Below are 14,651 nucleotides of genomic sequence, written 5' to 3' on the forward strand. Positions count from 1 at the left end.
TGACAAATGGTATCAACATGAATAATGCCTCTTTATGAGAATATAACACCGTATTGTTACTAAGGCATTCCACACACATTAATCTTGTTTGACCTCTCAACAACTCTGGTGAACCCTGCAAAGAGGAAATTAACTCTCCAGGAGATTAAGCAGTACCTACAAGGTCAAATATAGGAAGGAATATACTGACAAAAAATTCACATTGTACTTTTCTTTCCCCAAAAAACAAAAACAAAAACACTTCCCATGCTCTATCATAGTTGAGGAGCCAGTTGCCTACACCACAAAATCATTCGGCAGAGAAAAACTCAAATACTCTTGTATAATAGTGGAAGGGAGGTGGGGAAATGCTATTATTTAAAATGTACATACATCAAAGACTGCCATGAAGTTTTTGTATTTAACAAAAACACACACCTCTGACCTTTTTTTTTTTTTTTTTTTTGGTGAATCTATAAAGAACAAAACTTTTACTCCATATTTGGAGATTTGTGCATCTACTTCATTAAGATTTAAAAGGAATGATCATTGTTAACTATGTGTAGAGTCAGGTAACCCTTAACTTCATTGTGTCACTTAAGCAGAAGTTGGACCATTAGGGAAAAAGAAACAAATTATAATAGAGTCTTGAAGGGCAATGTTTATACAACCTCCCCTTTATTCTTTATTCTTAGCTCCCCTTTGTCCTACATGTAGTTAAATACTAGAACCCCTTCATAATTCCTTTATCCAAGCATCTGCATCCAAGCTTGGGAGCAAAATATAAAAGAAAATGATCCCAAAGGTTGTCGTGACATTGAATTATCAGGAAAGTGACACCCACAACCAGCTGGCACTAAGAGTGACACTAACATGTGAACCTATTTCAGGACTAATATGTGTCTAATGCTTTCCACTTGGCCATGTGATCTGTGTGGACTCCAGTGAGCAGTGTATTCATGAACCTTCACAGGAACCACAGATTTTTCACTCCTAGAAAGGTTGGTCTCAGTGATCATTGTAATCTATGAACTTTCGAACCTGTTTTTTAGTAAGTTTTACTCCAAACCCCTTCAGGGTCTTCAAAAGTTTATATGGGGGATCCTTTTATCTTTATGAAAGTTTGGATAAAAAGAACTGGAATATATCAATATAGCTGAAGTGAACAATAGGGCCTGTAAACCTAGGTCAAAGGAAGGCTTCTTCCAAGTTTCTTGCACATTCCTCTAAAATTAACATGAGAATCATCAAGGAAAGACAATGGTTTGCAGCTCCAAAGATTTATTTTGTGAATGCTTCCAAAAATGGCTGAAGTTTTAACCACTAAGCTGGCAGGAAAAGAAAAGTATGTCTTTATTAAATATCAGCAGCGTAACTGACCAGTGTTTAAAGATTGTGAATGAGGCATCTGACTTCCTCAATTATATCACAGGACTTTCTGTGACCTTCCCTTATTGCAGTTTGGTAACAATGACACCACTTTGTTCAAGAGACTCAGGACACACAAGGCAATGCACACTTCTACAGAAATACATCCCACATTAAATTAAGTTAGAGGTGGTATTTGAAAAACAAATAACGGAGTTCCAATTCACTGCAAATGGTACAGGAGGCCAATAAGTAGGAAGCCTTCAGGAGAAGGACTTCTTTTAGAAAGACGTTTTACAGGACTTTTTCTGCGTCATTAACTCTCCTGGAATCCTGAACATAACATGATGAATTTCCCTAAAAAGTAGCTACTGTTTAATTTTGAAGCACTTCAAAGAGCCACAGTAGAAAGAATCAAAGAAAACCAAAAGAGACCAGTAGATGTGAAATTCGCCAAAAGGTAGAAAAAAAAGGGAGTGGGGGGGGGCATGAAGGTTCTAACAGATTTTGACCATGTTCTCAAAATACCAGTGACTATTTTGCTAATACAGTGTTTTACTGTTTCATGCAACTGAAATAAACCTCTGTATTCATCGGAACACAGGATATTTTTATTACGATATTTGTGTTGTAGTCCTTAAAAAAGGAATATACTTAGACCCTTGAAAAGAATCAGTCTGAAAATAGCCATGGAGGTGTGTATAGGTTTACATTTTGTTATAAACTTGGAGGTTGATTTTCATTAGAGACAGTCTCAACATACTGATAATACTGCTCCATCCCTCAGCATGTAGTTATAGAGGAAAAAATATGATTTCGAAAAAGCAAATAAACGAGGGCAGGAACAGTAAGAAAGGAAGCCTGTGGGTATACTATAATGGTTGTTTAACTTCAATAATAACAATAATTGGTCTTTTAAAATGCCTTTGGTATAAAACCTGCCCAAGGGAAAAGAAAGAAAAACTCCTAAAACTCCACATCCCAAACACCACTACATCAAAAACATGTGGAAAATGCCAGATAATGATATCCACCCAAGTTAAGAAATGCAGTAAACTTTGGCTTCAATTAACATTTCCAATAATCAACTAAAATTCGGGCTTCTACTTGAAAAGCCCCAGAAGATAAAGCTGGATTAAGAGTCAGGTTTTTGGAGTTCCCCTTAAAAGGACCATCTGTTTAGAAATAGCCTTCTCATACTCCATCTAGTCCCTCATCTGAAGCTAAGTTCACAGCAGCAGCCAAGCTGAATTTAAAGACACATGTACACTGCTACTAAGAAGTCAGGTTACCACATATATGTTCTGGGCCGTCTCAAGTTTCCCTTGTTATGTAAGCACTTAGGGGCAATAAAATTCCACAGACATTCAGCAGCATTGTGAGTCTCAACACAACAGTGGCCTTGCATGTACAAGTCTTTCAGGCAGTATACACTGCTGGGATTTAATTTATGTGGATCATATTGTCAACGTTTTATGGAATAATCATTTAGTGTAGGACTCCATCCCCTGATAACATTTTATTATTGTTATTAAATATCATTACCTGCACTGAACTCTGTATTAGAAAAATCAAATTAGAAACAAAATATGAAATATTCAGAAAGATCTATGGAGTTTGCAGGTCCCCAGACACACATCATCTGTCTGCAGATGCTGGTGAGAAGAAAGAAAAACAATGAGTATTCCCTTCTCACAGATAGAGGTCACTAATGGACCGAATTTGAATCGGTGTGGCAGAAACCACAAAGTTATTAAAGCAATCCAGTATGTGTGTTGGGGGGAAACTTGAATTAAAATTAAATATATCAAATGATGATTATCCAGAAAATCACGGATCAAACAGAAACAGAGTTCATCACCTTCACCTTACTGGAATATTCTAAACAGGCATCAGGGTCTCTGAGTGCCCTCACTGTTTCCTTTTATGTATTTATTTATTTATTTATTTATTTATTTATTTTGAACCTAAGGCACTGCTGATCCTGTCAGCACTTGCCATTCTTCCTTGTAAAAGGTATAGAGATGAAGAGTCAAACTAGATTAGATGCTCCATCCCAGCCTCTTCTGGTTGTGGACATACTTGAAGTCACAGCTTCAAACAGGGAAACTTAACCGCTGCTTTAGGAAGAGTAGTCTAAATCCTAAGTCAAGCTATCCAACAGGCCAAAGTAAATGCAGAGGGCATCAGAGGAGGTTCAACTGAGATCCAGCTTTTCAAACTCAGATACGATCACAGCATCTCAAACCTTGCATACAGGAAAAAACTTGAGTGCTTTAGGGACCCCAGAGTCATGACATAATTTATTACTTTCAAAGCATCCCCTAGAATTTATTAAACGTAGTGAAACTACAGTAAGTGTGAAGATATAGGTACAACAACAACAACAACAACAAAAAGCCTAGCATTCCTTGTCTATAATAGATTCTGCAATAGTATAGTTGGTCCAATTCTTTTTACAGTTCTGTGTTTTTACTATCCGACACATGGAATAATGTTTAAAATCACATCTTCCAACTTCCTACAGTCATGATACTTGCAACTTGATGTGACAGTATGGTGCTGTACTGTCAACAGTCATTAATAAAGGTCCTTAAAGGGTTTTACCCTAGTCTATTCTGATTTCTCCTCAGTCTTCTGAAAAAAAAAAAAAAAGCAAATGGGGGGGGTTTACATATTCAGGATTCAGGGGCAATAAAATGGGCAACTTTTCTTGGTGTGCATATTCCCCAAAGATTGATTCTCCTCTAATATGGTGACCAGCAAGCCTGATGTATCTGGTAAATATCCTTGGTGATTTAAAAGACATAATCCAATTCTAACATTTGAAATCCTGACCTAAAATTTTATATACATACTATATACATACGGCAACAATCAAATACAGCCCTGGATAAATGCCAACCAGGCATTCTATTTACCCCAGAATGTTGGGGAGATACTTCGCTGATTTCATAAGGTCATACCAAGTAGGACTAGAGAGGATCCGGCTCTGGTATGGAAGCCATCCTTCACATTAGCTTTGGGCTGGGGAAAGTTAGCCATAATAAATTTAGCAATAATGCTGTAAGCTAGTGGACATGCTCTGAAGCTCACTGGAACCCTGTGTGATTTAAGTAGCCTCCCAGCTGAATGGGGGAGCAATGGCTCCCATTTAGAAGAGGCTGGGCACAACAAACACAGCATGCAAAGAAATCTGATCAGCACCCTGCACTCCTGGAGGAGCATTTGCAGGGATTTGCGCCTTGCACTTACTTGATTAGTTTACTGTCAGCTTTACTCGGAGATCCCCTCTATTAGAACTAATCACAAGCTCTCAGGGGGGATGATTTTCATTCAGAGAATGGACTAGGAGTTTCCAGAAGAATTAATAGTGATCATCATAATAAAGATAATACGAGGGCCCCAAGAGCTGCTTCAGAACTCTACAGTGCCTTAAGGGGTCACGGTGGTGCTAAATCTTTTGTGCCCTGGGAGTGAGCAGTAGCTATTTTGTTAGCTGAAGTGCATGGAGCTGCTGTTGAGAACAGCGAGTGTCTTCCCTCTGATGTCCTACCCTCCTTTCACACAGGAGGCCATTCTCAATTCCCCCACATCACTGAGCATCAGTCCAAAGGAAAGAGGGGCGCTCTCTGCAACATCACTAACCCCAGGCAGTGGAACATACATGCACATCCATATCCATGCCCCCTCTTGCCCCGCACCATACACACAAAGAGCAAATTCACACCTCCAATGACTAACATTTCATATTAGCCTGCAATGAAAATGTGACTTTTATAGCTCCTATTTTACCACACCAGAAGGTGAATGAAATTAGGAAAGACTCCGGGGATTGGGGGGGGGGGGAAGCGGTATACGTCTTTCTACTTTGCTTTCAATATTCATAATTCTCTCCAAATCTAAGATTCAGAGAAAGCCGAGAAACAGGAGAGCAAAAGTAAGCTTCCTTTCTTTTTTTAAGACATAAGGCTAAGAGAATGCGAGAATGGGGGTGAATGAAATCCATCAATCATTCCCTGGATTGAGAGGCACACTTAAAAGTCCTTGGATACACAATTCTAAATTTCCAAACTGTACAGAATCAGACACCAGCTGGGGCCCAGGGTTCTTCGTCACTTGGGAGGGGGGGGGTCGACTCACACAGCTGCCAATCTGGCATGAAGAAACACCAAGACACCTCCCACCCCCGCAGCCACACACTCCCATTCCCATCCCCAGCTAACATGACTGCCAGTGATGGATCCTCATCCCTGGGACCTTGAACTTGCCTCCCCCCACCCCCACCACGACCGTCTTACTTTGAGTTAAACCTGCTAACCCTGGTAAAGGTTCTCAAAAGATTCCAGCCCAGAGTGGGGCGGGGAGGCACGGTTAAGGGTACTCATTTACCTGCTAAGGTTTTCCAGGTCTCTCTCCAGCCCTGCTGGTAATCCCGCTCAGCGCAGCGCCCTCCCCCAGATCCAAACTTTTGCTGGGTCCTCCAGGTGGCGGCGGCGGCTGCTGCAACCCAGCTCTGTTTCTGGCTGCGTCGGAGCTCCGGGAAGCTGAGGCCAGAGCCTCAGAGAGGTGCGCGCCTCCCGGCAGCTTGCCGGAGCCTGAGCGCCCGGCTCGCCTTGCTCGCTGTCGCCTACGTCCCCTACGGAGCCGCGGCATCGTCTTCCCCCGTCCTCCGCCACCTCCTCCTCCAGGGGTCGGGCATGCCACTTTATCTAGGCTCGGGCAGCCGCAGCTCCGGTCTCCTCTCCTCTTCCTTCTCCCCCTCTCCACCTCGAACCCCCCAAAAAGTAGGGCGATCTAGGAGGGCGGCGGAGACAGTCCAGACCTAGACCCGGATTGCTGGGAGACCGAGGAACGCGGGAGTCGGCGAGAGAACTGGGCTGGTGCTTGGTCGCGGGGAGTGTGCGGACCACGCGCAGCAGGGCGTGCAGCTCCGGCTGGCTGCGCGGGGGCGGGCGCGGGTCTGACTCCAAGTGCAGCGTCTGCGGGGCGCGGGTCTGGAGGCTGGTCCAACCACACTGCTGCCTTGATCGGACCCGTCCGCTAATGTAGGAGCCGAGGTCCCCACCCCCACCCCTCTTGACACCCCCAGGAGATGTTTACTGTAATGAATTCCCGGGATAGGCTTTGCAGCTTGCGCGCCCCTCCTCTCCCTCGGTCCCTCGTGTTCTGGCGCGCTCCCCTCTTCGAGCCCTCTTACTTGGCCTCCCTCTTCTCCTCCCTCCCAAGCCCAGTCCCTCCCACTTCTCTGGTTTAAAGAATGCTTGGGAGGAGTCGCAGCAACCCTAAGCTTTCCAAGAGCCAAAGTCAGATGGGGCTTTTAACCCTGTCTTCCCTGGAGAGAGTTCACGAGCACCCGGCTGCTCCAGGAATACCAACTTGACCCAGGTCCTCGCCTCTATCTTTAAAACTCAGGCGTCTTCCTACCCCCCAGCTTCTCTAAACGGTGAAGGACCCTTTCCCTATAGTGCGCCCGCTGGATGTCTATGCCAGATGATCTATTACTTAGACTCAGAAATGATGGAAACATAACATTAGAGGGTAAAAATATAGCAAGTCTCTCAACCAAAATGGCGTTATTTTACTCGCAGGCAACACTGGGGACGTGCCGCACCCCCAGCGCGTCAAAGGTCTGCTCCTCTAGCTTTCTTCCATAAACTTTAATTGGAGGAATTAGAGTTTGGCAACATATTTAAGCACATCCACTTTCCCCTGTCACCCTGGCTGCTCCTGGCAAGAGTGATGTTCAGTAGATGAGTTGTCTTTCTAAATTACGATGGACAACTGACAATGTCAGCTGCAAAGACTATGAAAACAGGCTGCGTAGTTAAAACGTCCAACCGGCACGCCTTTCTCACTTGGGATTATCTTTGCAAAGGTTAAAGAGTAATCTAAGAAATCTGAGACATGTCTCTTTCATTTGATCTTTTTCCTTTCTTTTTGGCAAGGGGGTAGTAGCCTGATTTGCTCCTCCATTCATTGCTGCCCAGAAGTCTCCAGCAAGTTGTGATCGTGTTTTAACTAGTCTGGAGACCGGCGGAATACTAACAGAAGAGGGAGAACAAGCCCGCACCAAGCATTAGTCTGCAACGCGGCGCGCTGTGGGTAGGGCCCCAGGAAAAGCAATTTGCAAGTTGAAAGCTCGCCCTGGACCAACTCCCCGGGGATCTTCTCAGCATTCTGGGCTGACGACTTTGGCAAGGGCGTTGCCTGTAACCCGCTGGAGATGATTTCCGGACGAACCCCAGGCGCGACCGCACTCCTTGTCCTCAGTTCAAAGTCTGAGTCACTTGGCACCACTTCCCCAATTGTTTTTATTTCCTTCATCGCTGTTGTGTCTACTACCTTCATGGATTTGAGCGCTTAAGTCCTGGTAAGACGACTTGGAGACACGCCCGATTTGTCTCCCAAGCCACACAAGGATCCACCCAAAACGCACCGCGACACACTCATTCGCACACATTGGCAGACACCACTGAGGTTCAGGAGAACTTGCCACTCTTTCCCGTCCTTTATATACACAAAGTCGACCAGAACACACTTACGTTTAGCCTGTCTTTTCTTCAAACTCAAAGCGCAACTGACAAATACCCAGGAGAGAATGGGGCATGAATGGAGACTCTGATCTAAGGAGAATGAGTAGTTGAGAATCATCTTGGGAGCTTCTGAAGAGAAGCTGCCAAGATGACAGCAGCGATGGCGGTAGCCTTCAGCAGCTACTGCTCCTGCCCCAGCCCCCAGCAAAATAATATATATCCAAACAGCAAGTGTGGGATCAGTCTTTCCAAGACACACAGGCTCTTTCCTAAATCTTCCTTTCCCTTATCAGTGCAGAGTCCTTAGCTCGCTCAGACCATAGATCGTGGAAGGGATTACAAAACAGAAGTGATTCCATTCGCGCCAGGCGCTGAAAGCTCCAGGAGGAGCCCTGGACTGGTTAGTTTAGCAGAGAAATCTTTCCAGGAGGCCCCTAGCCTGCTGGGGACTCGAGGACAGTTGGATGGGTCCTTCCCCTTCTGGGCATCTGCTTAGACTTGCATTCAGCGCCTGGGGGCGTAGAAGGACCCATCTCCACTTTCCAGGCAGGGAAAGAGATGATAGGTCAGCATTAGGAGCTCTGGGGGACTTCTCCATCCCCCGCCGCTGAGTCGGGAAAGCGCAGCTACTCCAGCCCTGGAATTGCCAGTCCCCGGAGCAAGAGCAGAGCAGCAAGGATCCTTGGTTTGGAAAAATCACACTAGATTGGAAAGAAAACGAACCAGCATCCTCAGTTTAGTGGCTAATTGATTCCGGATTTGGGGCACAAGGCGGCTAGAGGTTTCAGATGCAGACGTTTGATAATAACACTCTGGTGTTCAACAAAGAGGAGTAAGGGATGTTGCTACTTACCGGGTTTAAGAGAGTCATTCTAGGGGGAATGAGAGGCTGGAGTTCTAAAGGCATGGGGGATTTGGTAAACTCCATTTAGGATGGATGTTTCTGGCAGGCGGCAAACGAGGGGTTTTTAACCCATAACTCAGTCACAAAACTCTCTAGACGATATGGATTCAACTTGAGAGTATAGAAGTCCTCCATGTAGGGGTACAGAGATAAAGAAAGAAAAAAGAAAGAAAGCCAATATTCTTTGGGAATAAAAAGAGACAATACCTAGAACACCCATCCGGTGACCACCCACCACTTGCTCAAAGAAGGAAAAAAATAATAAATTTTCCCAAATACAGTGGTGCCCGCGTCAGGAAAGCTAGGGCAGTCACTAGAAACTTCACCTGACACAGTAATCCCTTTACCTGGTGGTCTTGTCTCCTTAGCTCATCCGAATCCGACCGGGTCGGGGAGGTGGAAAGGGAAGAAGCTGGCACGGCAGCAGAGGGACTCTCCGGGCATGGTATTGTTTTAGGGGTCGCCGCCGAGGTCCCTCCTGCCCATCGTTGAGAACTGACACCCTGGTCCTGAGGCTCGGTGGACGCCGTGACCCGTTGTGAGCTGCTGCTTCTGGCTGCTGGAAACTCGGGACGGAGGATCAGAAAGGAGCGCACCTGGAAGCAGAGAGGGCTCTGAGTGTTTTGAGAGGCCCTGCACTTGGTGTTATCTCCCAGCGCACATTCCTCGGTGGTGACAATGGATGACGCCAAACTCACGAGTGATGGCGACCGCTTTGAAATGTACAACTAACTGCAAGGTACCCGGCGGGCGGCGAGACAGAATGCTTAGTTCCCCCTCCCCCTCCTTTCCCTCCTACCAAGGAGGGAGCTAGCTTAACCCTGTATTCACCCTACACTCCGGATAGAAGCTACATTGCACTGAGAAACCGCAGGCGGTGGCTCTCTGGGCAAAAGCTTTGTTCACGTGCAGTTCCAGTGGGCGTGTGGCTGTCTAGGGGCACTCGCATGGCAAGATGCCAGTGGCGCGCTTTCGGAGCCAGACTCGGGATTTGGGAAGGAGCCTAGCGTTTCATCCGGACCAGACCCAGCCCTCACAATCTATTTTTTACCTCCAGTTACCGGATTTATTGAAGTTGCCAGAAAAGTTTTTTTTATTATTATTATTCCTTTACTTCTGTGTCGTCGTCGTCCCCCACCCCTACCCCGCCCCTGGTACCATTTCCTTTCCCAGTTGCGCTTTGAGACTTGGAAATCTCTGATCTAGTTCTAACTCTTAACAGAATTCCAAGTGCAGCACTAGGGGAATGGAGGCAGGGACCCACTACTCCTGGCAAATTTTTAAATAAAACCACAAGGACAGTTGCCTCTCACCTGCCCATCCGAGGCCGGTGTAAACTAAATGACATCACTCAAGAAAGGAAGATCAAGACACCTGAACACCCATTGAGAAGGAAAAAAAGGGGGGGGTGTGATTGGGGAAACGGGCAGAAAGAGAAAGGCTAACGTGAAAATACACGGGGGATCGGGAGGAATAAAAATACAAAACACAAAAAGGGAAATAAAGAAGAAATTGAAAAGCGGGAAGAGGGGGCTTGAAACAGCAGATCAATTTTAAGGGCGATTTGATCAACCGTGTCTCAGTGCCTTTCTTGGAACAGGTTAATCAGATAATAAACTCCTGCTTGGGTTTAGTAAACAGCTTTGCTTACGCCTTCGGAACTTCCAGGAAGTTAGCTGAATGAACAGAGAACAGTCTCTGACCCCCAGAAGACACTTCGTCCTGAGAAAATAGTTCTCAGGCTCCTCTACTCTACCCTCACACTTAAATGAGCCAAGACTGTGATCTGAGAGCAAACCCAGATCCCTGAAAGGGCAGAATCGCTTTTTCAGGCTCTCATTTGCACTAAAGAAGCAGGAAGCTATTAGAAAGCTCCGAGAGTTACCTACAGGTAGATCTTGCTGAAACCGGATTGTTTCAAAGGGGAAAGCTAATCCTGCTTTTCCACCGAATAGAACCCGGCCCCCCACCCACGCAGAATCGTACCCAAGCCATTGTGAATAGAAGCCCTTCAGATGCCTCGCTGAGCCCTGCAGCCCTGTGAGGCCTCAGGAGCTGCTTCCAGACCTCAGAGTGAAGAATTCCGTTGTAAATCCTTCTGATATGCCAAGGTGGCAGTAGAGCATAGGGATAGCTCCTTGAGCTCTTGAATCCGCAAAGACCACACTTTAGGACAAGTGTGCTTCCACCTGCCTTTAAATATCCATTCTGCTATGCAAGTGTGCATCTGTGCCTTCAGAACCGCTCTTCCTCTGCATCCTTCTCTGAGAGGACGCTTTATTGAGTTCACCCTTAAAAACACATTTTGGCTAACTGGCAAGATGGAAGCTTAAACAGGCTTTGCTTTCAGATTTATGCTGATGGAAAGAGTTGAGTCTACCAGGGGAAGTGGGAATGGTTATCAATACGTAGATTTTAATCTCAAGTATTGGTGATTCTAAATTATAATGAAACAGTGTAATGAGCATAGTCTTTTTTTTTAAAAAAAAAAGATACTGGTGCAGTTATCATGATTATAATGTGAGTTTACAAAAAATACCACAACAAATATATGAAGAGAAGCAATGTAATAAGTTTCTTATCTACATGACTAAAGAGTCAGCTTTAGGCCTGGCTATTGTGGCACAGGCCTTTAATCCCAGCGCTCCAGTAGCAGGGGCAAGAGGATCTCTGTGAGTTCAAGGCCAGCCCGGAATACAAGCAAGTTATAGAACAGGGTCCAAAGCTACAGGGAAACCCTGTCTCAGAAAAAATAAGTAAATAAAAGTCAGCTTTAGAAATGCATGAAGGTGGGAGCAGACAGAGCAAAAGAAACGTTGTGGTCCAAGGGCTCCTAACAGTGGTTATACAAACTCACGGTCTGTTGTAGTCATGCTATTTTACTTGCACTGATAAACAATCACTGATAAATCAGAGTGGTTGAGGTGGTCTACAAGGGGAAGAAGAGAAATGAAAAGAAACAGAAAGTTAGCTCATTAGTAATCTTCAAGGCTTTAGTCCTTAATGGAGTTTTTATTGCAACTAAAATTTACCTCCCTTCTAATATCTCAGATTATTCTCCATTATTAGATAGCATGTGAGAATGAGTGCAGGATCACACACAAACACACACTCACATACTCACACACTCTCACACACACATGCACACATGCACACACACACATGCACACACACTCACAAACATACACACACACTCACACAGGGAGAGAGAGGAGAGAGAGAGAGAGAGAGAGAGAGAGAGAGAGAGAGAGAGAGTTACTGGCCTGTCTTTCTAATTCTAGGTAACAATATAACACAATACCTGGATCACAGAAGATGGTTTGTTCCAAAAGTACTGAAAAGTTCAATACTGTATAAATTCAAGTCTTCACTGAGCCAGTGACTGATCCAATGTTACTTGATTGAGAAAATTCCCTACTCCATCAGGGAATCAGCATAGGCAAGGTGCATTAGACATTCATTTCCTTATTATCATTAATGGGGTTACCCTTCCATCACATAGTCCTAGCATTCACCAAATAGGTGAATTCCTTCACTCTTAGTATAGGCAGCATCTTCTAATGCTCTCATCTTGCCTCCAAATTTTTATCAAAAACTGAGAAACCATAATGCCAACACTGCAATAAAGCAAATTCACATTTCAACACTTTCCCTTTACAGCCTTTTCCTGTCTCAGGATCCCCTAACGATGTTTCCAGTCTGACAGTTTATCAGTTTCTCCTATTTTTTAAGATCCTGAGGGTGTGTGTGCATGTGTGTGTGTGCACACGCACATGCATGCATGCACACACACATGTGGACTTCAAAGGTCTACTTTGCTTTCTTCCCCAACTGCTTTCCACCTTGTTTTTTTCAAGACAGGTTTTCTCAGTAGAACTTACAGCTCACCAACTTGGCTAGCCTGTGAGCCCCGGGTACTCCTGTCTCCTTCCCAGTACTACAATTACAAGCATTCTTGGTCCTGGTTTGTTATACAGGACATTAGGATGCAAACTCATGTTCCCATAATTGCATGAGAAGCACATAACCAAGAAGCCACCTTCCCAGCTCTGATCCTGAGAGTTTTGAGAAGTGAGGATTAGGGATTTTATGGCATGTCTCAGTTTTTTTTTTTTTTTTTGTACTTTTCCTGTTTCAACTTTCATTGTTGTTCTTGTGAATAATCATTAACCAATCTCATGGGGCCAGGTATCATTTATTACATCAAAACTGTAATATTCTTTGCCAATTTTTCTGTCATGAAGTTCTCTTGACTTTTGGTACTCTCTTCTTAGGAAATAAGTTCTTTTTCTTTTTTTTTTCGAGACAGGGTTTCTCTGTGTAGCTTTGGAGCCTATCCTGGCACTCACTGTGGAGACCAGGCTGGCCTCGAATTCACAGAGATCCGCCTGCCTCTGCCTCCCGAGTGTTGGGATTAAAGATGTGCGCCACCAATGCCGGGCAGGAAATAAATTCTAAATTCATCACCCCCTCATAAACTTAGGATATCTAAAAGAGCAAAATGATTGTCCCACATGACTGGTAAGAACCCCAAATATAAATTTACATATGGTTTCTCACAGAGACCTTAGAAAATATTTATGAAAGTCTTTGATACTTTTTATTTTATTTTTTTAAACTTTTAAAACTTTTATTTTTTTAAAACTTGCAACACTCTATAGATTTGTCACTGATATTGGTTTAAGAAAATGCTGATTGGACAGAAGCCAGGAAGGAAGTATAGGTGGGACAGCCAGACTAGGAGAATTCTAGGAAGAGGAAGCCAGAGATGCAGTGGCCAGCAAGAGGCAGAGAAGCAAGATAATAATGATTACTGAGAAAAGGTACCAAGTCATGTGGCTAAACACAGATTAGAATTATGGGTTAATTTAAATTGTAAGAATTTGTTAGTAATAAGACTGAGCAATAGGCCAAACAGGTTATAACTAATATAAGACTCTGTGTGCTTATTTGGAACTAAAGGGCTGCAGGACCAGACAGGACAGAAACTTCCATCAACAACAATTTAAGGTTTTATTTTATTTTTGAGAACTAAATACATGAGCACTATTACCTACATCATTTCCATCCACCTTTTTCCCTCAAAGTAACCTCATGCCCTCTTCAATCAGTAGGGTCATTAGCCATTATTGTTACACACACACACACACACACACACACACACAGGGAGAGAGAGAGAGAGAGAGAGAGAGAGAGAGAGAGAGAGAGAGAGAGAGAGAGAGGGAGAGGGAGAGGGAGAGGGAGAGGACCATTTAACATTGCTTGTATCTCCACGTGTCCCTGATTATCTACATGGGATTAGAGATCCTCTTTGGAACCTGGTACTTGGGAAAGACAGATTCTCACTCTCTCAGCTACCATTGAGTAACCACTTGTAATGCAGCCCTACTTCTAGGTGTAGGTCAAGGTGGTGTTTCTGCTGTCCACCATGGCATGTCAAATGACAATGTCATTATGCAATTCATATTCAGGCAACCACATTATGAGGTTTCATGGGTGCATTTCCCATGTTATGCTTAGATGGTGTTATCTAACATCAGGCATCATGGAATTCTGGATCTTACAACTTTTCAGACTCCTTTTCCACAATGTCCTTTGAGATTTTATGTGTAGGGTTTTGTCTTGCAGATGTTCCAGTTGGGATTGACAACCCACATGCCTTATTCTGCATTTTGACAAGTTGCAGACCTTCATCTGTTTGAAAAGAAGCTTCTTTGATGAAGGCTCAGAGCTATACTTGTATGTAGATTTAAAGATAAGTATTTGTTTTTTTTTCTTTCTTTTTTTCTCCCTTTTTATTTAAATTAGAAACAAGATTGTTTTACATGTCAATCCCAGTTCCCTCTCCCTCCCTTCCTCCCCTG

At 44.2% G+C, this 14,651-nt stretch overlaps 1 protein-coding gene across 2 annotated transcripts in view; it reads right to left on the minus strand.

Moving 5' to 3' along the window:
- The window catches only part of Flrt2 (fibronectin leucine rich transmembrane protein 2), an 88,421-nt gene extending 78,772 nt beyond the window's left edge, over positions 1–9,649 (minus strand). The window contains exon 1 of one of the 2 annotated variants that reach the window (XM_027419588.2): positions 9,135–9,649. The gene's annotated coding sequence lies outside the window, so the exon portion shown is untranslated. Of the gene's footprint in view, positions 1–5,739; positions 9,098–9,134 lie in introns of those variants that run through there. The other variant, XM_027419586.2, reaches the window with a different exon arrangement.
- Positions 9,650–14,651: the final 5,002 nt, after the last annotated feature.

The sequence above is a fragment of the Cricetulus griseus genome, chromosome 5 (assembly GCF_003668045.3).
Source record: "Cricetulus griseus strain 17A/GY chromosome 5, alternate assembly CriGri-PICRH-1.0, whole genome shotgun sequence".
In the NCBI taxonomy this organism is placed as follows: domain Eukaryota; kingdom Metazoa; phylum Chordata; class Mammalia; order Rodentia; family Cricetidae; genus Cricetulus; species Cricetulus griseus.